The sequence below is a fragment of the Myotis daubentonii genome, chromosome 9, assembly GCF_963259705.1.
Source record: "Myotis daubentonii chromosome 9, mMyoDau2.1, whole genome shotgun sequence".
Classification (NCBI taxonomy): domain Eukaryota; kingdom Metazoa; phylum Chordata; class Mammalia; order Chiroptera; family Vespertilionidae; genus Myotis; species Myotis daubentonii.
The window spans coordinates 6058108-6082509 of record NC_081848.1 but is presented as its reverse complement, the minus strand read 5'-3'; the positions used below and the strand labels follow the sequence as shown (position 1 = coordinate 6082509).

At 52.2% G+C, this 24402-nt stretch overlaps 1 long non-coding RNA gene across 1 annotated transcript in view; it reads left to right on the top strand.

Annotated features, from left to right (window-relative positions):
• The first annotated feature begins 862 nt into the window (after window positions 1-862).
• The window catches only part of LOC132240528 (uncharacterized), a 42035-nt gene continuing 18495 nt past the window's right edge, over window positions 863-24402 (top strand). The window contains exon 1 of the long non-coding RNA XR_009454348.1: window positions 863-1090. This is a non-coding gene — a long non-coding RNA (uncharacterized LOC132240528). The remainder of the gene's footprint in view (window positions 1091-24402) is intronic.

Genomic DNA, 24402 nt, shown 5'->3' with positions numbered 1-24402 from the left:
GTAGGTACTGGGCATCGTTTTCATGTGATCTGGGGTCATTGTGGAAGTGGAGATGAGGTTATATGCAGTCTGGGGTCGGGGGAGAGCTGACTGCTGAAAATCTCAGGCAAGGCCATCTTCTTGGTGTTCACAGTGTCTTGTGACTGTGCGGCAGCCCTTCCCTTTAGCTCGACGCGCACTAGCAAGGTCCCACAGCTTCTGGCTGGTCTGTCCACCTCCAAAGGCTCTCTGGTGACAGTCATCTCCACTCTCAGGAGACCACCTGACCACATGTCCGTGGTGCTGAGGGAGAAACAGGTTGGGTCAGCTTCAAGTTGCTATCAGCCTGGTAACCACTGAAGGTGATCAGGAGAGCAGAGCCCAGCGCTTGTCCAGGTGGTCAGCTGATGGTAGACTGGGAAGTCCTGGGTGTACAGGTTTATGCTGGTGTCTAGGCTTCTGCAGGGTTGTAGGGTTAATTGAGACTGGCAGGTATGGGGGATGGTGAGTCAGAGGAAGGAGGGGGAAGCCTGTGGGTTGTGCGTCTACAGAGCCACCTGCTGAGAAACAGTAATCCCCCCACCTACGTCCCCAGGTAAGAGGGAGGGAGAAGCGGCTGGGGCAGTGGGCTGGGACGGTGTGGGGAGCTCTGATTCATTCTGGTGTTGACAAACAGGCTGGATTCCTTTAGCTCCGCTGGACTCTGCCCTTTCAGGATGTACAGGCAGCGTCAGCACAACTGCTAATGGGGCTTTGAGAGTCTCCCTTTGATGAGCTTGTCCCAGAAAGCAGGTATTAGCCATTTCTGCTGGGGAGGCAATGAAGGCATTTGCAGCTGAAATCGGCTTTCCTGGATGCTCTAATCAAGCGGAGACTTTCAGAGCCCCATTAGCAGTGTGCTGACGGCAGCTGTACGTCCGGACTGGCCCCGTTCAGGAGGGCAGCGCTGGGTACTCCTGCCCAAACCTCCAGGAGCTCCCTTCAGACCAAAGCCAGCTTCTCTTCCACCAACAATCTGTGAACCGCTTAGGAGAGAGACCTTGCCTCCTATTCTGGGGCCTGGTATGGAAGCCGGCACAAAGCAGGCTCTCAGTGCCTGCTTATGGAACTGGTGAGCATCTTTGTGGGGGTGGAGGGAGCCTGTGGCTAAAGGGAGGAGGAGGTCACATATGGACGGCTCCCGGCCCGCTGCTGGCCCCCGGGAGCACTTGGTGTGAGTTTATAGACAGGAAGGGCGGGCAGGGCAGGGACAGCACAAGGTTGGTTGTCCCATCAGCTTGTTCCTCCTTCATGATCCAAAGTAAATTCTGGGAGTGGGGGGTGGAGGGTGGATGGACCAACACAGCAGCCCGGTTAGGGGTCAGTTTCTGCCTGACCAGGTACGGTTCTCCAGGTGGATATGCCTCCAACTTCTCCTGTCATCTCCCTGAACCAAGGAGGTTTCTGAGAAGACCTGCCCAGGAGCTCAGGAAATGAATGGCAACAATAAGTAAACAAGTGGAAAGAAATAGATAAAGGCACAGACACCTCGCTCACCGGAGCCCTGCCCTGGCTTTTATCCCAGCCATTTGACCCCAAATGGGCCCGGACTCAGAAAGGTCTTGGGGAGCTGCTGGGGTGTGATGGGCCTCCTCGCCCCGGCCTCTGTCATTTGAATATTTCCACTCAGGACTTAGTCACTGCACATCTCTGAGAGCCCTCTAATCAGAGAAATTAACTCTCAGAGATGCAGGAATTAATCTCCGTTAGTGTTGTTGTCAGTCTAACTGCCTTCTTGGTGCCAGACGTGGGGGCGGGGGGCGGCCTGGGAGGGAGCTGCCGCAGGCTCGGCGGGGACAGGTGGGCTTCACCTTGGCGGTGGAGCCTGAGCGGGAGGCATGTGGAGCCCGGGGAGCCCTGCTCCTGCGTTCAGCCCCCCGCAGTGCCACGCACGGGGCTTTGCAAACGCTGAGTGATGAGAATGTGTGACTACGTGACGGAGGACAGGACACGGGTGCACTGGGAAGGACTCCAAAGCCCAAGGACCACCAGCGAGGGACGGTAGGTGCAGGCAGTCGTCACTGCTCCCCAGTTTGTTGAAAACACACACCTGTCTTTTGAGCCATCCTTCAATGGGTGCCTGTGTGGCGGGGCGGGGGGTGGGCAGTGGGGACAGGGACGGACCCTCAGTTGTATCTGTGAAAAGTTTGGAGCCCACTTGGAGGTTCACAGATTCCCGCCATCTTTAGGCACAGAGAAAGGACGATGGAAAGACTCCTAGGTTGCTGACCAGTAAACACCATCCTCCTACAGGCATTTCACTCCTCTCGTTGCTCTCGGAGGGTGTACTGTGGAGATCTGCCAGCTGACGTCACACTTGTCCACACTGCGCTTGCTCTCTTGGTGCCAAGCTCCCTGCGCGCCCGTCGGGAACCACTGGTCCTGGAGCAGGTTTCCAGGTGAACTGCGGCGCTCTCTGGCACAGGTTTCTTTTCCAGGATCAGGAAATCGGAGGGTCTTAGCTTCTGAGTGAGGTGCTTAGGAAAGCACGGGCCTGGGGACCCAGAGAGAAGCTTTGCCACGCTGTCCTCCGTGACCTTGGAAAAGTCCTGTCCTCTGGTCCTCAGTGTCCCCATCTCTAAAATGTGGTGAGTAGACAAAATCTTTCCTGAGTTTCTGAGCAGCTACGGAGGGAGTAGAGCAGGGTGATGGCCTTAGATGCCTACGGTGGCGAAGAGAGGGACAAAGTGGCCAGAACGCATGCCGCTTTCCCAGCCGCGCGCCACGCCGTAGGGGCAGCCCTCCTGGGCAGGGCTTCCTGTCCCACACCCTCCATTTCTTGGATGATTGCTTTCTCTGTTATATATATAAAACCCTCCGAGACAAGTCACTTTTCCATTGGCCTGTGACATGCGACATGAACCATCTATATTACAGATGCAGCCATGGAGGCCGCCAGCATTGGCTCGTACCTTGGTGACCTCATGGATCACTGGCCGCCGTGCCACCCGGCAGGCTGCTGGAACTCCCCGGGGCCTGTCAGAGCCCAGTTGCCCCTCCCACGGGCAGGCGACCATGGGCCCTGTCCCACCCTTGGGTTTCAAGCCTGTTGTTAGTCTAAGCAACAATCACGTCCTCAAATCAAAAGTGAGGAATTCAAGAGGAGCAGCGCTGCTCACAGGAGTACAGGGAGATAACAAAGCCTCTCAGACCTCTTTTCATCCCCAAGCCCTAGGCGGCTGGTCAACAAGCGCCGTGCCTCCCAGGCCCTGCTGGCTGCTGGCTGGAGCGCATGGCGAGGCTTCTTGGGCGGCCCGTTGAGGGAGAGGGCGCCGGCCACTCAGGCAGAGCGCAGATTAGCCTGTGGCTGCGGACACCTTTACTTCGTGGTGGTCTTTGTCTCATTGGGCCTCACGAGGGGGCTGAGCGTCTCTCTCCGGTTTTGGACACTTGCTTTTTAATCTTTGTTGCTGCCTTTGATTTTTACTTTTGGCTCCAGAGAAGGCGGTTGTCATGGATAGAGCCTTGTGCCTGGCTTATAGCGCAGTGTGCTGGAGGAGTGTAGTAACTCGGAATGCTCCCCCGTGGGTTCAGGGCCAAGGTCACCAGATCGCCTTTCTTGGCCTTCATGCCTAACACAGCTACAAAACACGCCCCTCCCCAAAAACCATATCCACCTCCGCCACCCCCACAATCCTAACCCTCCCCCACAATCCTAAACCTCGGCCTGCAGACCCAGTGGCAGGAGATTGAAGAAGGGAAAAGGAAGAGAGTGGGTAGTACAGGTCAGTATTGTTTACTGAGCGGGGGCGCATGGGAGTACAAGGCGATAACAACGCCTCTCAGACTCCTTTTCATCCCCAAGCCCTAGGCTACTTAGAGACTATTTGGCATTAGGAAAAGTATTTCCAAAATTTGCAAAGTGACCCTCAATTTATGGCCTGCGTCTTAAAAGAAATAATGTTATACACTTAAAATATAATAACAATGAAACAAAGCTAAATTCAAACGAAGCCTTCCCTTTTTGTTCTTTTCCCATGGTTCCGAGCGTCAGCAAGCAGTGCTATAGAGAAAGAAGCCGTGATTTTGGAATCAAATGGAAATTCGTACGTGTCCCCACTAGCTCTACATCCCCATTTACACATCTATAATACCTTCTTTGTTCTTGTTGTGAAGTTTAGGGCATTTATAACAAGCTTGGCACATAGTAGGTGTTCAGTAAACAGAAGTGCTATTCATATGGGAGCATAAAATCTTCAGAAAGATACTGCTCTCGGTTACCTTTGTTGCCCTTTGTGTTTAGATTCGCCAAGAATCAACGATCCAAGTTTAGTAACAGATTTGGTCTTGAGTGGCAGAATGGGCCACTTTTCCTGCCTGGGATTTTCTTCCCTGAAGATTGTCCTGGGGAAGGGTGACTGCCTTGCAGTCACCACTTTTTGTATTTTTCTAGGTGGGGAGGACCAGTGGTGGCTTGGGCCTGGCACTGTGAGACTGGCCTGGCTCAAAAAAGAAGACTGGCCACAATCCTTTATCAAAACCCCTTGGGCCAGATGTGTTTCAGAATTCAGGATTTTTTAGGTTTTAGAGAAGTAGGGTGGTACGGCTACGGTGTGTGATGTAAGATCCCTAGCAGTCCAGAGCAGCAGCTCATACAGGAAAACCGGTCAGGTTTCGGCAGCAAATATTCATCCCAGGTGGGACCAAGGAGGACCACAGGCAATGCAGGCCAGCTCCGGGCAGGTCTTGCTGCCAAGTGAGTTAGGAAAAGTCTTTCAGTATTCAGAGCCTTTTTGATTTCAAAATCACAGATTGTTGATTTATAATAATACTGAAGGTGATGATAAATAATAACAACAGTTGCATTTAGTAAGTGTTTTCCTTGTGCCAGGGACAGTGAGCGCCTGACATGTATTTATTTGTTCTCTCACAACAGTCCTGTGCGGTTGGTATTCCTTTCTGTGACGGGGAGACTAAGGCTCAGAGAGAGGAAGCAACTTGCCCCAGGTTACACAGCCTAGAATGATCTGATGGCAAAGTACATGCTGATAAAATAGATCAATGTTTTTCCTTGCAAAGTAGGGGTTGCCATACTCTGGGAGTCCAGAGAATTTGTCCTGGGCGATGGAATACTGCAAGGCTATTCCAGCTGTGTGATTTGAGCTGGGCTAAACGTATCTTAAACTGGTGGTAGCCGAGCGGCATGAGGCCAGTGGGGTGTAGATGATACAAACCTGGCCATTTCCATGTGGGCAAGCAGGCTGTGTGGACACAAGTCTCGCCCAGGCAGCCTTTGACCTTGGCCTGTTCTCCTACCCTTAAAAGAAAGCCTCCTGCAAGGTCAGGTGGCCTTATTTGGAACTCAGCTTTCCAGAAAGAGTAAGTGAGCTGCCTCCGGCCCAGACCAGGCCTCTGTGTGTGTGACCTCTATTGTGTGGGTAGAGTACTACAGAGAAAAAAAGTCCTAATGAGCCTTAATGTGGGAGGAAATGGCCATCCTAAAAATAATGCCAGCCCTGTGGAGTAATGACATCATTAGCCAACTCCGGCCTCGAGGGATTCTAAGCACTTTTGACTAGACTTTTTTTTTTTTTTTTTTTTTAAGCACAAGATGCATCAAGTAGCTCTATTATGCTTGTCTGCCCAAGCAAGGGTTGCAAGGCAAGAATTAAGTGAAAAGCACGTGTAAAGGGCCGTGACATTTCTTTTAATCACATTTTACATAAGTGGAGCAGTTGCTATTTCCAAATCCTTGGCTGGGCGTTCTTCATGACCACAACCAAACATCTGGGGAGAGAGGAAATGCTACCATCTGGAGAGGACCTGACGCTGCCCCTTGATTCTGAGTCCTGGGGTGAGAAGAGGGCCTGGGGCCTGGGTCAACCAAAAGCTGTGAGACAGACAGACAGACAGACAGACAGATGCTGCGGTCTGGAGAAGTCCTCCTCACCAGCGTGTCTCTCTCTTCGCTGATGACTGAGCAGGTTTCCTTCCCGTGGTCCTTAACGTCACAGTGTCCTTAAGACGGTGTAAATTACAGGCATGTCACTCGTCCCTTGGCCTCCTCTGGACCAGGGCTCCTCTGGCGGCACCCCCTGAGCTTCGCCCACGCTTACCCTGCAAGCGCCTGGCAATAGTGGGGCCCTTGAGAGCAGAGCCCTCAATCAACATGTGCTCCCCAAGATCAGATGACTGCGGATTCCCTTTATCATTGCTGAGGGATTCTTTTGCACGCCTCTGTTTGTTCACTTGTAAGACATTATTATGAAGAGACTCCAACCCCAAGAATGGAAGGGAAGGCCAGTCCTTCTCCAAGTAGAGCAGTGAAGCGTGCATGGGGCTAGGTGCCGGAAGCCAATTCCAGCACGGCAGCAGGGCTGAGTCATCTGGGAATGGCTGAGGGAGGGCGTTTCCCCAAACCTGAAAAGGATGCATAAAATGATTGCTTGCTGCCAGACAGCTAAGGGCATCTTAATCTACATGTTATTGCCTCTTACCGGCCAAACACCTGAGCAGCCGCAGGCAATTCCCCAATCTGACAATGGACTGTGGATAGGAAACACTGCCCTTTGATGTGTGTATCTACCCGCCTTAGGACAAATTGTGTTAATAAAAAGCAAGGGGTCCTGAGACAAGGAGAACTTATTTCCTTTAGCTAAGTCTTCTCTGACTCCCCATAATGCCTTTCAAAATTATGTTTTGTCTCTGGACTCTTATTTAATTCACACACAGTGCCTTCTCCATGTTCCTGAACCCTTCTTGATGCCGGATCAAGACCACCGGCGTTAGCTAGGAGCAAGGCGGCCTGTACCCTGTACCTTCAGTCGATTTTTTTTTTTTTTAACTCAGGCTCCCTTCATGTAAGTGATGACAAAAGCCCTTTGCAGCTCCTAGCTTCACAGAGGGGCCAGCAGGATAAATGACATTGAACTTTATTATGGTTCCAAGACAAGCCAGCCTACTCTTGAAGTTCAGACCGAAAGGGATTTCCCCTTTCCCACGGCACAGGCCCCACAGCGAGCCAGGAAGCCCGCAGGGTCACCTCCCTGCGGATGCAGGCTCTCTGTGTCCGCCATGCACGCGTTTCTCCCCAGAGCAGAATTCTGCTTCAGGTGCCACCCGCCCTCCCTCCGGTGCCCTCCTTTCCCGCTGCAGTCCTCAGGCAGCCTTCCCGCTCTGCTCCGGCCCCCTGGGGTCCGTCATAATTAGAAAAGGAGAGAGGGGGGAGCCGCCCTAGCCCACCAGGGCTTTAGAGGGAGCGGGGACTGTGTGCTGGGGGCCTAAGGATGCAAAGGTTTTAGTGTTTTTCTTCTTTTCCAACCATAGCACCTCCCCACAGGCAGGGCCCAGGGCCAGGAAGACATGGCTTTGTGTGTAGATATGTGTATAGCAAACTATGACTGTGTGTGTGTGTGTGTGTGTGTGTGTGTGTGTGTGTGAGAGAGAGAGAGAGAGAGAGAGAGAGAGAGAGGGAGAGAGGATGTGTGAAGATGTGGATGACTGTAGTTATGAATTTACGATGTGTTGAGCTTCAGATAGGGAGCAATGCAGAGAAGGTGATCTTATCTGGAAACTTTAATCCATGCGCAGTTTGGAGCACAGAGTCTAGGGCAGTGGTTCTCAACCTTCTGGCCCTTTAAATACAGTTCCTCATGTTGTGACCCAACCATAAAATTATTTTCATTGCTACTTCATAACTGTAATGTTGCTACTGTTATGAATCATAATGTAAATACCTGATATGCAGGATAATCTTAGGCGGCCCTTGTGAAAGGGTCGTTCGACCGCCAAAGGGGTTGCGACCCACAGGTTGAGAACTGCTGCCCTCTGTACTATCCCCTCTCCACCCTCAAGTGGCTGTACCAGGTCCTCCACTTTACCTTGATGCTAAAAGGAGAGCAGGAGTTGGAGTAGATGGTCGGAGCCGCTCCGCATCTTTCCTCCCTGCCCTGGGTGCGAGGTGCTGGCCTGGGCTGAGCGGGCTCATGTTCCCTCCACACAGCCACACCAGGGGACGGAGGTAGGTTTCCCAGCGTCCACCGTGCCAGTCTCACTCCTGCGCTGGCATTTCCTGGGCAATGTTGAGGAATCGTTCATCTGTCTCCTTGCTATTTTTTGGCCCAGCTCAGGGGATGACTCTGGCCTGCAAATCGACTCAGTCTGGAGTGGGAAAATTCAGAGAGGGATGCAGTAAGGAGGAGAGCAGCCACTCAGGATGGATGCAGACCTGAGGTGTGAGGCCCCGAGAGTCAGGGAGGAAGGAAGGGAAGATGATCTGTTGAGGATATAGCATGAAGAGAAAAGATTGTGCCACCTGGCAGGACCAGATCTGGAACAAAGGAGGTCTGGAACCTGGTCTTCAGGGTGTTATCTAAGCTTCTTGCTTCAGCTAATCTCTCGGGCTAGGGCAAACTACGGCCCGCGGGCCGGATCCGGCCCTTTTGAAATGAATAAAACTATTGAAAAAAAAGACCGTACTCTTTTATGTAATGATGTTTACTTTGAATTTATATTAGTTCACACAAACACTCCATCCATGCTTTTGTTCCGGCCTCCGGTCCAGTTTAAGAACCCATTGTGGCCCTCGAGTCAAAAAGTTTGCCCACCCCTGCCCTAGGCCATCTCTTAAGGTGGGATCTCTCCATGACCCTACTGCATCCTGCATTCCCAAGAGCACAAGCAGAGAAACAAAAGCAATTCACACCTGCAGACTATGCAGACCCAACACAGTTGCTCGTGCAGCTTAGTGAAAGGCCCCTAAGCAGCGTGGAAAGTGCTGGCCGGGGGCTGCATGGCCAGGAGGGAGGACATGGGCTGCTACTGATTCTCCGAGCCTCTGGATGCCAGTCCACTGACCCCGGGCTAACACCTCCGTTTCCTCGTCCTTTCCGTTCAGTTGGGGAGAATGAGCATTCTCTCCTCTGTCTTTCTCTGCCTTTAACTAGGGAAGAGAAGCAGGTGGAGGGGTTAACTGTATGAGCTCTAGGCACACCTATCATGGGTTTGAATTTCAGCTCTTCAACATGTAGCTAAGTGATCTCAGATGAGTTACCTCACGTTGACGTTCCTTATCTGTAACATGGATGTACTCATGGTGTCTCCTAGGGTTTACATATTACAGTACATGTAGAGCATTTCACACAATACCCGCTATGTAATAAGTGCTCATCCATCCCAGGTATCATCATTCCTTCTCCTACTGTATTTGCCACATAGGATTATGATATTAGGATGTTTCATTTACATGATCATTTCCCCCAACCTGGGAACTCTCAGTGCAGGCTTGTGGCCTCTAGCATCTACCCAGCAGCCTGTGGCAGTCTCATAATTGGAAAGGAAAGTATCACTTATCTCTCTGCCCCGTTTCTCATTTTTCCCATCCTTGGCCTGTCCAGACTCCTCTCCAAGTTCCCAGAGGCAGACCTGGGGCTGGGGTGCAGCCTCGTCCCCACACAAAAGATGTTCCCAATCAACACAGAAGACCCACGCGGCCTCTATACTTAGTAGGCATTCGGCCCTTGCATGCATGACATCACCCAGGCTATTTTTTCCTGCAGTCGTCTTCAATGGGCTCAATTGAAACACTAGGAAACCCCTTCTGGCTCTTCAATGCGTCCCAGGCCAAAGCTTCTGGTAGGACAACACGCTACTGTTGCTGCCTATAGAAAGTGCCCTCAGCCACCCGGTCTGCTCATTCCCCAGATATGCAACCCCAAACCACACTGCACCCCGGGAGAGAAAGGGCCAGCTCACCAGGCAGAACTGACCTCCAGACGCCGCTCTGCAAAACGCATACAGATGAACCATTGTGCAGACCTCGCTGTCCGTCTCCCTGTGTTGTTATCCTGCCTTAGTTTTCCCCATCTTTCCATCTCCCAAAGGGATCTACAGGGGAGCCTGCGCCCCCTAGTCCCCAGTAGTCTTCAGTGGGGCACCGGCTTCTGTCTAACCAGCTGGTGAGACTGGAACCATTGCGTTATCTTGGACCCAGGCTTTGGTGTGTTCAGATGAGCCCTTGCGGCCCAGAAGCCTGCTGGGAGAGCATTTCCTGTGCTTCAACCACTGTTCAGCCCCTACACCAGGACCTGTGCCTGAGGCCCTACTCTGGAGTTTTCTCCCACTCTAGAATCTTCTGGGCTCCGAGTCTAGGATGACCAAGCCCCTTGCAGCTGAGACCACTGCCTTGGAACTTATCAGTGATGGGATCTCTAAGAATGCTAGTTCATCTTCCTTTCTGGGGCTGGTCCAGCTCTCTACACACCTCTGCCCATTGCAAGCGCCTTGCTGTGTATAGACAGACCGTCAGTGCCATAGCCTTCTCTGTGGCCTTACATGACCTCTAATCCTTAGACTCCCTTAGACCTGTGTTTGCCTTTGTCCAAACATGTATGCACTAGACTTTTGGGGTCCATCTCCAGGTTCCAGCCAACAATGGCTACCCAGTTTTTCTCAGAGCACTTAGGACTACATGAAGCAGTGTAAAGCGGGGTGGCTGCTACCTCCCTGTCTCTACTGTTCCCTTAGAAGAGTGGGGTGTGGAGTCATTGCCCAGCAGGAGTTTGGGCTGAGTGTGGATGTGTGTGTGCTTGTAAAACACTCTGAGAGGTTTCCAGTAGGTGAGTGAATATATGAGAGTAGAACGCAAGGGACAGGTCTGGACTACAGCCACAGATCTGGAAATCATCAAGACCTGTGAGATGGCTGAAGCCATGCGTCTGCCTAGGAGTATCATGCAGAATAAGAAGAGTGGGAGCTGAGTCTTGAACATTTCCAACACATGGATGGGCAGAGGGAAGGAGCTGAAGAACTAGAAGTAGAATTTGAGAGTGACCCCCCAAAGCCAAGGGGGAAAGGAATGTCAAGGTAAGGAATTGTCAATGGTAAGGAAGATGAGGGCTGAAAGTGACAACTGCGTTCAGTCTAGAACTTCGCTGGTGACTTTGGGAAGGTGATTCAGTGGCCCTGGGGCCGGAGCCAGGAAGTCGGCTGTGGAGTCAATGGGAAGACCTGAGGCTGCTTGGGAAAAGCTGGCTCTGAAGGTAGGAGGTGGAGGGTGGTGGAGTGAAGGCTTCAGGGAGGCCCGACTTGGCTGCTTTGATTTTAGTGGAAGAGACTGTGTATTTTTCATCCCCGAGGGGAATGGACGGAGAGAGCCTAATATCATGGCTAGAGAGGAGAGAGCTGACGGAGAAAAACTCCAGGTGAAGGGGCAGGGCCCGGAATCCAAGCACAGGGGCCTCCGAGATAAACCCTGGACAGGAGATGACCTGGCAGCCGGCTGTCCGAGGAGGAGGATGGCCGGGAGGCTGTCGGGCGGCAGGCGGTGGCCTGCAGCCTCGCGTTTGGCAGAGGCGATCCACACGAGTCAGAGTTGCCTGAACTTGAAATATCTACCCGGTAAAACGATGCAGCTCTCAGAGCGGCAATTCCGGGGTGCTGACCCGCAGTCTCAGTCATCGCTGAGGGCATAGGCGGGATTGCTGGTGGCCCTGAAATGCCGCCACCTGGCCCCTGCCTGGTGCTAAGGGGAGATGTGAACCTTGCCAGAGAAGAGGGCACGCGGCAGGGGCTGCCCCGTGGGGACTGACTGCGAGGCTCCGAGATAGGCCTGCCTTTGGCCGCGGCCATTTTTCTTCATTATTTCTGCTGCGTCACCTGTCACTTTGTCAGTTTCCTCTCAGGATGGGATAAATGGTGCCTCTCACGTGGTGTCCTTAGGGGACACCTGCTATTTGTTTCGATGATGGGCAAGAGGCCATGGCTAATTAAGAAAAATTGTGTGCTGCCCACAGCCAACCCATAGTTTCTTGTCAGCCCAGCCCCACAGCCCTTCACCCCACATTGGAGCCATGTCCTCTACTGAGAGCTTGGGGGACAGGGGTCAAGAGATAATGAGCATCGCTCCCTCCCTCTGTCCCTAAAGAAAGTTCCACCGTCTTCCTGCTGGAATACATGGATGTCATAGCCTACGCTGGTCACCTCTCCCAAGTGTCAGGCCTCTGGGTGGAGGGGTGTCAATCAAGTCTGTCCCTTTGTCCACCCCAACACCGGGAGGCACAGCCCGCGGAGTGGTTTCCCCCGGCGATGCGGTCGGGCAGAGAGCCCAGCTCTGTGACAGCGCCGCTCGGACACAGGGACCCAGAGGACCGGGGTGGCACCTCTCTTGCGCCTGAGTCAGCCTAGTCTGAGTTTCTCAAAGCAATGACGTTGCGGCGCACCCATCTCAGCTCCCCAAGTCTGGCCTCTGAGCACTGAGGAAGGGTTGGCGTGGGGCAGCGAAGGCCTGACCGGGGAGGCTGCTCCCTCCGCGGGGGCCAGGGGGAGGAAGGGCACTCACGCTGAAGACGGGAGGAGGCTGTGGGGGTGCAGACTCGAGAACGGGGTGCAGAGAGATGTGACCCGTCTTCCTGGGAGACTTTCTAACCAAGGGGTCAGTGTACCCACAGGAGGGCTGGAGTGCAAGCTTCGGGCCAGAGGCATTTTTGAATTCTTGGCAGAAATTTTATTTTAACGTCAGGTGCCCATGTCACCTCTGTGCCTTATGGACCCTCTGCTGTCTTGACAGGAGAGAGAAAGGGTCGCTGGGATTGAAGAGCAGGGGATGGGGAGGGGGGCATGACTGGGCTTGGGAGAGGGTTGGCTGGAGGTCGGGGTTGGCCGGCAGAGACCCAGCACAGCCCAGAACCAGACATCAGGCTCACGAGCCTCCTCCCTCCGTCAAGTTTGCAGGCTCCCAGGCTCCCAGGCTCCCAGGCTCCCAGGCTCCCTGCCTCAGACTATCAGCACTAAGGAGAAGAAATTACATTGTATTGGGAGCCTGGCTAACAGAGCGCTGTTTTCTTCACACTGGGCCACAGCAGCGAGCCTCCCCTTCTATCTCTTCTTTGGTTTCACATTGTACTTGCTTTAGGGCAGCCCCGGGACAAAGCCCTCTGTGTGCGACTCCCTCCTCGCTCACCCCCTGGCCACTCCCTGCGCCCATCTACGGGTGACACACGCGGCAGCCCATAGCGATGCTATCTGGGCTGGCATTCCAAGGGCCCGGCTGCTGCAGGAATTGCAAATGCCTCCGAGTAAACCCAGCAGGGCTAATCTGAGCACAAGTTGCTACATGACTGAAGGAAATAACCATTTGCTGGGTTTCTCTCATCCCCCGGGTCCAGGAAAGAACACATTCACAGGGAAAAGGAAAACAAGACGAGGAAGACACACCCAGATGCAGGGGTTGGGACCCCATTCTGCTGGGACCAGGCCAGCTGCCACTGCACGCTGCTTTCTGCACCAGGTCTGCACCAGCCTCACCTCCACTCAGCGTCCTGGTCAGATGGAGCTCTTAGAAGTCACTGGGAGCCCCTGGGAAATCTTGGCCTTCTAGATCCCAGAGATTGGGGTGACCCCTTTCCAGGCCCCGATCAACCTCGGCTCAAGAGTCGCTGGGGCAGGAGGGAGGGCTCACGTGGTGGGGGGATGAGAGGAGCCGCTTATCATCCCTGTAGGTCCAGAGCTTTCGAAACCTTCAGCCACTCTGTTTTGCTGTCTTTAGGGAACTCTGCCTCTGAGCACCGGCCGGTTCTTGTGAGGCCCAGTGTCAGGCTGACCTGGGCTGGGAGAGAGCGCAGGAAAGGGAATGTTGGGAAGGACACGGGCACAGAAACCCATCCGTCCTCGGAAGCTCTAGGAAACTGAGCTCGTCTGGTGAACTTGAGTTTGTTGCCATCAGGATGAGTGGATTGTGGGACTAACGTGGACTGGGGGGCAAGCTCCCCCAGGTCAGCCCTGAGGTGTAACTGCGCTTTGCCTGTGCGGCCCTTGTCTGAGGTCTGGGGACACCAGCTGTTCACAGCCCTGCTCAGCTCCTAGGAAGTTCTGACCACGATTCCCCAAGGCCTGGCCACCTTTAGGTGCTATTTCACGGGGGCCTGGGGGTGTAGAACCGCATACATCCATGTGGAGGCCAGCTTGGCAGAGCTTTCTGTTGCCTCATGATTCTGGCAAAATTTCCCCAGGACTGGGGGCTCCGTCCCGGTCTCTCATTACTTCTCTCTGAAAGAAACCTGTGTTTGTCTTTTCTCAGTTCAGTTCATACAGAGAGAACTGGGCCTTAATGCACGTCTAAGAGTTCATAGGACAGATGGTATTCTTCTCGCGTTCATTCCACATACGTGATTCTGAATGGCCAAGTACTGTGCAGGTGTTGGGTTTTCAAAGACGAAGTCACTGATCTCAAGGGAAAATGTACTTCAAGAGATGCACCCAAAAGCAGTTAACCACCACAGAAGGCTGACTGGAGCAAGGGCTCAATCGCAGTGTTTGGAACGATTTCTGCCTGGAACCACTCTGCTGCTGTCCGAGTTTAGGCTGAGCTTCTGGCTGCCTGAGAGGCCGGCTATTGTCCTCCAGCTCTTCTAGGGCAACTCTCACCCTTCGGTCCCTTCCTCTGCACGGCTGCCCTCTTCCTCCTGCCCAGAGGGCCTTGCTGTGGTCCTCTTTCAACCACGTGATAATAATAATCATTTCTCAATGCTCAGTGCTTCATACCTTTGGGCCTTGGAGAAGCCCCTGTGTTAATGAGTGGGGGAACCCGGATTTACACCCCAGCAGTATTCTCACTCCTGCATCACTGTCCTTCACTCTAAGTTTTAGGGTTGAATTTAACTACTCAAAGTCATTTTGGAGCGAGATGATCTATAAGAAACTTGAAAAAAATCTTCTTTCGTCCTTATAATGATTTTATGGGTTAGATCTTGATATATACTTAAAAGTATAGAGTCTTACCTTGTTTAAAATGGAGTGAGGGCAATGCCAGACAGTTCGTAACGCTTTACATTTTATAAAGCGCTCGCATCTGCATTATGCCATTCCATCAGATGAACCATCACACGTACAGTCAGATGACACCACCATTAGCTACCCCCGATGTATCGTCTATTCAAGTCACATGGCATAATGGCTACCTCTTCTCGGGGCTTTACATACATGAATTTGTGAGGACCTAAAGGAGTGTAATTGTAGTTACCATTTCAAGATGAAGAAACTAAAGCAGCGTTGCTTTCCCCGGACCACAGAGCCAGTAACGTCAGAGCGGCGATGTGAACCCAGGCAGTTTATCTTTTATGTCCTATGCTGTACCGAGAACTCCTTCAGCGATTTTTTGAGTCAGGCTTCCAGCTATAAGGGGTCAGCTTTTTATCCCAGCTCCTGGCTAGCCAACGATCCAAAGCTTATATGTTTGACTTATTTCTTAGGGATTTCCAGGGGCGAGATGTGCTATAAGTCTTGAGTGGTAACCAGGTGGCTCCAGGCAAAAAAGATTAAACAGAAAGTTGCATAAGAGCGCGACATTTTGAGGGAACAGTATTCAGTAAGGCTGGCTGCAGGTGCCAAGACTAGAATAATGTAGATGAATGTGAACAGTAACTTGGAACCACATTGGGCGTCATCTAGGTTACACTGAAAGTGTTGGGGAACCACAGCAGGGTTTTAAGGAAGGGACTGGCACTTGCAGCTTTGTGCTTTGCTATTCTGTACCCGAATAAGAAAATCATTCCTGTGTCAGTATGGAAATTGCAATAGAGGAGGAGGCATCTGGCTATCACTGGGAGGCTTTTGCAATGGTTCCAACAGGAGAGGATTACAATGTAGAATTAAAATGTAGAATTATATTTATTCATTTGAAAGCAAGACATGGAGTATGACTACCACCAAGCTAAGACAGTGACTTGGAGAACAGAGAAGATAGGATAGATTTGAGGGCTGTTTGAGAGTAAATGGACACAACTTTGCAACTGGATTAGAAGAGGGGGTGGTGATGTGCTCATTTTCGAAGTTTATGTCGTAGCTAATTTGGGAGACGGTGGCACTCTTAACTGAGAGAGGGGAGACAGGGGTAAGTGTTGTTTATGCAGAAGATAATCATCTGGCTTTGGAAGTTTTGATCTTGAAGTCCTTAAAGGAAATCTAGTTGTAGCCATCTCACAGGGCCTTAGTAATAGTACTTAGCAGTATTTGCAAACCATTAATTAAAAGAACATTTCCTACAGACTAAAATTAACAAAAAAAACACCCAAAAATGCAATTTTCAAAGAAAGACATACAAATGAACAATAAGCCAACAGAAAAAAATAAACACTATTGAAATGATAGGAAAATAGGCAAAATAAAAGGCAATGCTATGTATTCTTGACAAGGGGATATGGCGCTCTCACTCCCTGCTGGTGGAATACAGAGCAGTGCAGTCTTGTCTGAGGATAATTTGACAATATCCATGGATAGCCTTAAGAGTGGTTGTGTGCTTGCTCCAGAAATTTGGCCACAAGGGTGCTCGTTGCCACGTTATTGATTGTAGTGGAAAACGTTGAAAAAAAGAATTTTAATACAGTTTACCATGGAATGCTTTACAGCCATCAAAATGTAGAATTACATTTACTCATTTGAATGTAAAAGATACAAAGAATACAAAGTCGTATGTGAAGGACAATAGAAACTTTTGAAAACAAGAAATTTTACATCAAAAATTCAATATTCAACACTGAAAAGCCCATAAAGTATGAAACTGGCAGAAGGGTCCTAAAGGTATACATCAGAATAGCAACAGTGATTATCTGTGGAAACTTGAATTTTAGGTTTTTGCATTTCGTGTTCATTTTGGAGGCAAGGTCTGGGGTTCAAATCCTGGCACCACCTCTTAAGAATGAAGGGCAGGGCTGGCTTCCTGGGTGTGTGACAAGCGCCCTGGACAAAGTCCTGCAGCGGAGGTCCTGTGCTTGGTTATAAGCTCTGCTGATACTATCTTTTTTTTTTTTTAAATCCTCACCCGAGGATATTTTTCCATTGATTTTTAGAGAGTGTGGAAGAGAGAGGGAAAAGACCGAGAGAAACATTGATGTGAGAGAGACACATAGATTGGTGGCCTCCTGCACGAGCCCTAACCTGGGCCCAGGCCCAGGAGGAGCCTGCAACCGAGGTACATGCCTTTGATGGGAATCGAACCCGGGACCCTTTTGGTCCGCAGGCCGATGCTCTATCCACTGAGCCAAACTGGCTAGGGCTGCTGACACTGTCTTGAAGTTCTTAATAATTTTACCTTCGCACGTGTGTTTTGTTCCCTCTGATGGGACGATGGAGCATGCATGCGAGCAGAGGACACGTGCGCATGTGCGGGACCCTCACTCCTGGTTCCTCGCCTGTGTGGAGCATCCGGGAAGCTATGCGGCCCCATAAAGTGCTTAGTTTGTCCTCCGAGTCCTGCTGATCTCAGGCACTGTGGGCCCACCAGATGCCGTGCTCCTGTTTCATATCAACATACCTGTAACCTAGTAAGTGGCACCTACAGCCCTCAACAGGGGCTTTCCTTTCAGCCAGAACTTGCTTGGAGCACAGCAAAAGGCAGCGGCATTCTAAGCAACACGAACAACCAGGGAACCCATCACATCCTTTCTTACTGGCATTGCTTTCCTGTATTAGCCAACCGCTGATGCTGAAAGTCACGCGTCCAAGGAAAGGAAACACATGGCACGTGTAGCTCCCTGTCCGTCCAGTCTCCCCCCGCTCACCGTCTGTGGAAGATAAGGCGTGTTGGTGTGCATATCACCAAGTGGAAGGCTGGTTTTGTGCAGTGTCCCCACTGCGCTGGTTAAGAATGGCATCCAAACGCATGTGCAAGCTCATGTTCTTATATTTGCATTTAAGGCTGGCACTGCACAATATAAACAGTAAAGCATACGCTAATAGTTAACATTTTTAACTTTACTTAGAATGATGATTTCTCCTGTTACGTTTTATAAGTAATACATTTTTTTAAAGGACAAGCTTTCTCTATTAGTACTTTAAGGGCATTCCCCCCTGATTTTTGAACGAGACCTGCATTTTCATTTTGCCCTGGGCTCTGCCTGTCACGTAGCTGGCTCTGCCTGGAAAGCACTGGGCAAGTTACTCCTCTTCATCTTCTTCTTGTGTGAACTGATGACAAAGAAGAAGAAAGTTAACGGACAGAAAGGCCTCTTACCAGGGCCTCGCACAAATAATGCCAGGTGTTTGCCACTCTTATTAGACAAATGATCACATGGCTGGATCTGGAGGTAAAGGAAGGCAAGGCAGACAGACTGTCCAAGAGAAGCAGGGACGGGGAAGGTTTGAGACCGGAGGTCTGGGTTGGGGGCGGGGGGCGAAGAGCAGCTCTACAGGAGCTGGGGACGGGAGGTTGCGTCTGGGGAGCAGGCTGTCCGAACTTCAGAGCTTGGCGATGGGCCTGCTGGAGGTGACGACAAGGTCTAGGGTGTTGCCATGGAAGTGGGTCACTTAATTGGAATGGAGTTTAAATTTGTTGAAGTAAAAGAAGTCAAGAACCTTTGGGGTTAAGTTATTAGATGAGTCATCCACTTGAAGACCGAAGCCACCGGGGATGATGACAGAGCTTCAGGCGGGGAGAAGGCGTAGGTGCCAGGGGTCGAGCTCTGTAGGCATCTGCGGAAGGGGCAGGCGCTGTGAATGGTGCAGTGGGACTGGGACTGGGGAGAGGGTAGCCCAGCTGGACGTATTCGAAGGCCTCAAGAGAGGAGGAGAGGGGAGCACACAAACAGTGCCAGCCCGAGGGGAGGCCCCAAACGGCTGAGCACGCGAGTAGCTGAGATGAATACAGGAAGGACCAAAAGCATATGCTCAATCCCAAAGGCAAGAAGGCCGAAGCCAGGGGCAGAGCGAAAGCGCCCAGATCTCACTGGAGGCCATTGGCTCATAGACACACGTGAGAGCCAAGGGCCAGAGAACAGCAACGCAGGGAAAGCAACATACAGTCAGGAAATAAGCAGGGAACGGCCCAGTAATTGGATGCGGCCGTCAGACTCATAAGGATCCGTTAAATGCCAGATGGCCCTGCGGCAGGTGTCCTGAAGCAGCTCCCGGGAGCCCGGATGAGCCCCTGAAAGCCCACCCTGACCCCCAGAGGTCACTGCTGCACCCAGTTCTCTGAGTCCAACAGCCTGCCACCCACCAGTGGGCTGGGGGACACCTGACAAAAACCTGCCCAAACAGACCCCAAGGTTGCCCACGTCGGCATGTTTTCAGGGCCTCCTTCACATTTAGTCAAAGAATGGCTGGGCTTGTTAGCGCTCAAAAGGTGGAGGGAGGCGTCAGCCTGCTCCTCGGTCTGTGGGGTCACTTGGTCGCGCTCCCGGCTCAGGCCCCCAAGGCCAGCTGATGCTGTCTGCGCTGCTCACTCGCCGGAGGCCTTCCTGGCGTGCCCCAGGCCGTGGCCAGGGTGCCCACTTCTCACAGGCACCCACCCAGCTCTCCCCACCCGAGTCCTCCCACCTCAGAGGTGCTATGTTTCCTGCGGCTCAGTCTCCATTTCTCTGGGCCTCCTCCTTCTCCCCCTCCTGCTTCCTGGGATCCAGGCATTCTTCCCAGGTCCAGAGGCAGGCCCTCCTCCTGGGCCAGGCCTTCTCTCTCCAGACCCTGCCCTGCAAGCCACCAAGTTCCTCCCCTACATGCCAAACCTATTTAATCGCTTGATTGTCCCTGAGTTGTCACAGAAAAAATGGCAGCCGGCAATGTCTCCGCTGTGCTGTGAAACAGAGGTAAACGTTGTGAAACAAGTGAAGAAACAGACCTCAAGGACACAGAAGCCAGGGGAGGGGTGGCCAGAGGGTGGGGAGGAGGAAAGGAAATACTTTCTTGCCTTTGTGTTGTCCCCGCTGCAGAGCCAAACAAGACACAGGGAATTTCTGCGTCAGTTACTCTGCTCCGTTAAAGTTTCAATCAACTGCCCGGCTACATGCAGGCACTGTGCAATGTGAGCTGGTCTCAGGGGGATTCGGAGATCGCCCTGGTGGGGAAGCAGGACGAAGGAGTGGAACTAAGTAGGTTCTCAAAGGCCTGTCGCTGGGGCTGGGAGACGGCTGCTCAGCCCGAGGCCGAAACTGACCAGGCCTTGGGCATGGAGGTCCCGCCAAGGAGCCAAGTTCTTGCTGTGCCCAGTGACCTTCTGCTTCCTACAGTTACCCAGCAAATGACATTAAACCCACTTGCTGGATGTGCTCAGGCATACAAATGGAGATCAGAAAGCATTTGCCTGAGGTTGGGAGTGATAAAGAGAATGTATTTCTGAGCCAAACACAATAAGCAAAGTGCACAGACCTTCTCGGGGATTACTTATTAGCCAAGGGAAAAGGGAGTTGGGGGAGGGTGATGAGGCGGGGAGTCTCTCAGCCACAGAATCCAGCCCATTCCAGCCTTTCATGCTCATTTCTGGTAACGAGATAGAAAAGTTAGAACCCTCTCTCTCTCCTTTTTTTGTTTCTTTTTGTAAATTTAAAGACAGCCCCCTGTTAACACCAACTGCCCTGAGTGCTTGCCTCGGCACAGGGTCAGGGAGGGACGGAGCTGACAGTCTTGTTCTCCATGTGATTTCCCTTTCCTCCCTCATTCAGTTCCAGAAGTGGGAGCAGGTCCACGCCTTTTGTTTTCTATGTGTGTGTGTGTGTGTGGTGTGCCTTACAATCTGGCAAGGGGCATTAGTAAAGAAAATCAATATTTGTTTCAAATGTGAAGTTTACAGGAAGGGGAGGAGAGAGAAGTTGAGGGCCAGTGCATGAAGGCTCAGGAAGCGGCCTTCTTGGAAAAGGGCCAGCCAGCTCCTGAGAGAGATGCCAGAGGGAGGGTCTCTCCCCTGGTGCTCGGGCCGACAGGGAGTGACTCCATGGAGCTGAGACAGTGTAGGTGCCAGCCCACAGGCCGGCGGGGGCCCTGAGGAGGAGGCCCGCAGGTGGGCTGGCTGGGCCTACAGGGTTTCCTTATGAGAAATGGGGGGACAGGAACCCTGGGCTTCCCTCCCGGGGGCTGAAGTCGGAGTGGCCCAGGCCGCCCTTTCATCCGGAGCAGGGCTTTGCAGAGAGCAGAGGTTCCTGAAATCGATCAGGAGCCAGAGCCTTGCTTTGGAAGGTTTCTATCCTTTGCCCTAGACCAGCGGTTCTCAACCTGTGGGTCGCGACCCCTTTGGCGGTCGAAGGACCCTTTCACAGGGGTCGCCTAAGACCATCCTGCGTATCAGACATTTACATGACGATTCATAGCAGTAGCAACATGACAGTGATGAAGTAGCAACGAAAATAATTGTATGGTTGGGTCACAACATGAGGAACCGTATTGAAAGGGCCAGAAGGTTGGGGACCACTGGTGCTCCTGTGTGCCCCCTGTGGCACTCGGCTTCTCAGTGCCGAGGGGGCCTGAGCCTGTACAGCGAAGGCCTAGACAAAGGGAACTGACACCGGGCGGGTGGGACGGACAGCACCCAGGGAAGACGAGGACTGGGAAATCGGCATCCAGTGGCTCTCGGAGTGAGGGGGTGAAGGGGCCAGCCTGCCCTGCGGGGGAAAGGGTGTGGAGTCAAGTGCATGACCAAGGCGTGGTGCCACTTTCCTCCTCAGGGAAATCAGAGTTCATGGACGCGAATCTCATGTGCAACTTAGGAGCAGGAGAAACACATTTTTAAGAAGCCAGTGAGAATCCAGTTCTGAATTCCCCCTTTTTTATTTTTTAAAAGCAAGCATTAAAAAGAAAAACCTGAAACGCTCTCTTGTATCCATTTTAAGAGTAGGATTGGCGCTTTCTGCTATTACCTGAGTCCTGATCTATCACCCCAGGGAGAGCTTGCCAATCCTGCACTTTCCCGGGGTGGAAAGGCTGCAGTGGGGTTAAGGATAAGGCTCCTTGGGCCTACCTTCTCCCATGCCTCTACATTTACCTTTCTGGCACCTTTCCTTCCTCAGAAAAGCATGGACATATTTCTTGTATAAAATGTTCTGTCTGACTGGGAGTAACCTTAATTCCTCTGCTAACAAGCATATATGTTAAAAGATCAATACGGAGTCTTTTTTCTTTAGACTCAGTATGGCACATCTTCTTAATCTAAAGATCAATACAGAGTCTTCTTTCTTTGGACTCAGTATGGCACATCTTCTCAATCTAAGTTCTGTACTATCCACCTTCTTACCCTATTTATCCTCTATAGGGGGGTCTGTAGCACCCTGGTGGAGTCCTATCCGTCCCGAGTGTGGGGGTTTTCAAGGGGGGGGGGGGCTTACCTAAGGGAATCCTGTTCCAGGGATTCCCAAAGGTGTGGACGGAGTAGGCGAAGACTATCCACCCTCTTCCTACGGTGGAGTCCTATCCGTCCCGAGTGCGGGGCGCTTACCTAGGAGTCCCTGTTCGGGCGCCAGATGCCGGGGTCCAACCCCAGCAGGTCCAGGGGTCCCCAAAGGTGTGGACGGAGTCGGCGAAGAAGGAAGGGCACGGAGACAGCGTTCAGTTGATCAGCAGCCTAGCCAGGATCTCTAGCCCGGATCTCCAGAGAGGTTCTGCTTCGGATCTCCAGCGAGGTTCTGTAGCCATGTTCCCTCGCTAGGTTCTCCAGCCAGGTTCTGTCCAGGCTCTCCAGTCAGGTTCAGTGTCCAGGTTCCAGTCAGGTTCTCCTGCCAATCTCTGTAGTCAGGTTCAGTCCAGGATCCCTTGCCATGCTCTCCCGCTAGGCTCCGTCTCCAGGCTCTGAGGCCAGTCCCTCTCCAGGATCCTCCGGCATGCTCTCTCCAGCGAAGTTCTTCTGTCTCTAGGCTCCGTGTAGGTTCTGTCTTCTTGATTCTGTTCTAAGTTCTGAGTGTTTCTGTCTTGTTACAACTGTATTTATACCAGTTGATTCAATCCTATCAATCTCTATTACAAAGGTTAGGGCGTTTCTTATCTCCATTCCAGGGAGAAAAGATTATGTAGTTTAAGCATGATTGTTCGTAGTTAAAGGGATTAATTACCCGCCTGGCACTTAGTTGAGGGGTTTTATTCCCTCCCTAACTTCAGGGGAAAATCCCTACCTGGGGATTCAACCTTTCTCGGAGAGGTGACCTTGGTTAAAACACAGCGCCAAGAAGGTGAGCAAACATATTAAGAACCGTATGCCATATATGCCAGGTCCCTTGAAACAGCAAGGATGGACCGGCTCCCGGCACCGATTCTTCTGAGCAAGTTGAACATGTAGTCTTAGTCATTAATGGGACACCCACCCTAAGGCTGTGCACAGGCCCGGGAGTCCAAGGCATCTAGGAGGCTCTTCTATTCATTCAACTGATACTTTTTGACTCCTACTTGAACCAAAAACTGTTCCAGGCACAGAATATATTCAGAATTCTTGTTTTCAGAGAGTTACCTTCTGTAGGGGATGGTAGCAAGAGAGAGGCGCGCGCGCGCCCGCGCGCGCGCGCGTGTGTGTGTGTGTGTGTGTGTGTGTGTGTGTGTGTGGCGGGGGCAGGGGGAGGGACAGACAATAGCCATGTAAACAAATGACTCAATCAAGAAGCATGATGTTTCAGGAAGAGGTAAATGCTGTGGTTTGGCCCATTGATGACGTAGCTATTCCAGGCCTGAGTTCTGAGCCAGAGAGACAGACCTGTGAGCCAGACTGAGACCCAAACCCTGGCTTTCTGGCTCAGCCACGCTGGGCCGGAGGACCTGGCTCTGGAGCGCAGCCACATGGCCTGCAGGGTGCTGTCCCCCAACCAGACAGCCTTGCGCATCCAGTCCCATGGTCAATCCCCACCCCCCATTCCTGGAGGGGCAGCACCTGGAGCACTGAGCCTGCTCTTCAGTCCAGGGAAAACCCTCGCTCAAGCTCTGCAGGAAGCAGATCCAACAAGGAGAGGGAGAGGCTGAGCCAGTGGCCTCGGCAACTTCTTTCAATCTGAAAGTCAGACAAGACACAGCCACCCTGCTGGGCAGTGAGTCCGGACCGGGGAGAGACCAGTAGCCTCTCCTGCCCAATGACAAGATCCCCACGTGGAAGGAAACAGCAGCAGGGCTCCCCAGGGTCCCCTCCTACATCTATGAAGAAATAATATACAACCAGGGTCTAGAAAGCAAGGGGTGTGGCGCCGGGAACTCGGGATTACTTTAGCCAGAGCGGTTAGGAAAGGCGCTCTGGGAGAGTGACATTGGATTGGAGGCCAGATGATGGGGAAGAGCTGTCCAGTCAGGGGACAGCAAGGGCGAAGGTTCTGAGAGGGAGGACACTTGGTGCGTTCAGGGAACTGAGGGAGCCCCAGGGTCACAAAGCAACAAAGCAGGGAGTGAGAGAAGGTAAAGCAGAGAGCTGGGCAGGGCCTGGGCCCGTGGGCCCTCGTGGGCGCAGGGGGAGAGACCAGCTGCTGGTGGAGCTGCGGACAGTAGGCCCTGGAGTGTTCTCGGTGGGGGAGAGCCTGGAGCGAGGGGATGGCCAGCCTGGAAGAGAGAGCACATCTCTTGGTTCCTCTTCCAATATTCTCTGTTATTCTGTCCCATCTCTTCCCAGAAAGGGGAGATTTGTCATCCCGGCCCTATTTTCCTCCGAAAGTCGTGGTGAAGATGAAGAAAAGCCGGTGCCTGTGACATTGCTATGGGATGTTGCAAGTGCAGTGATTGTCACAA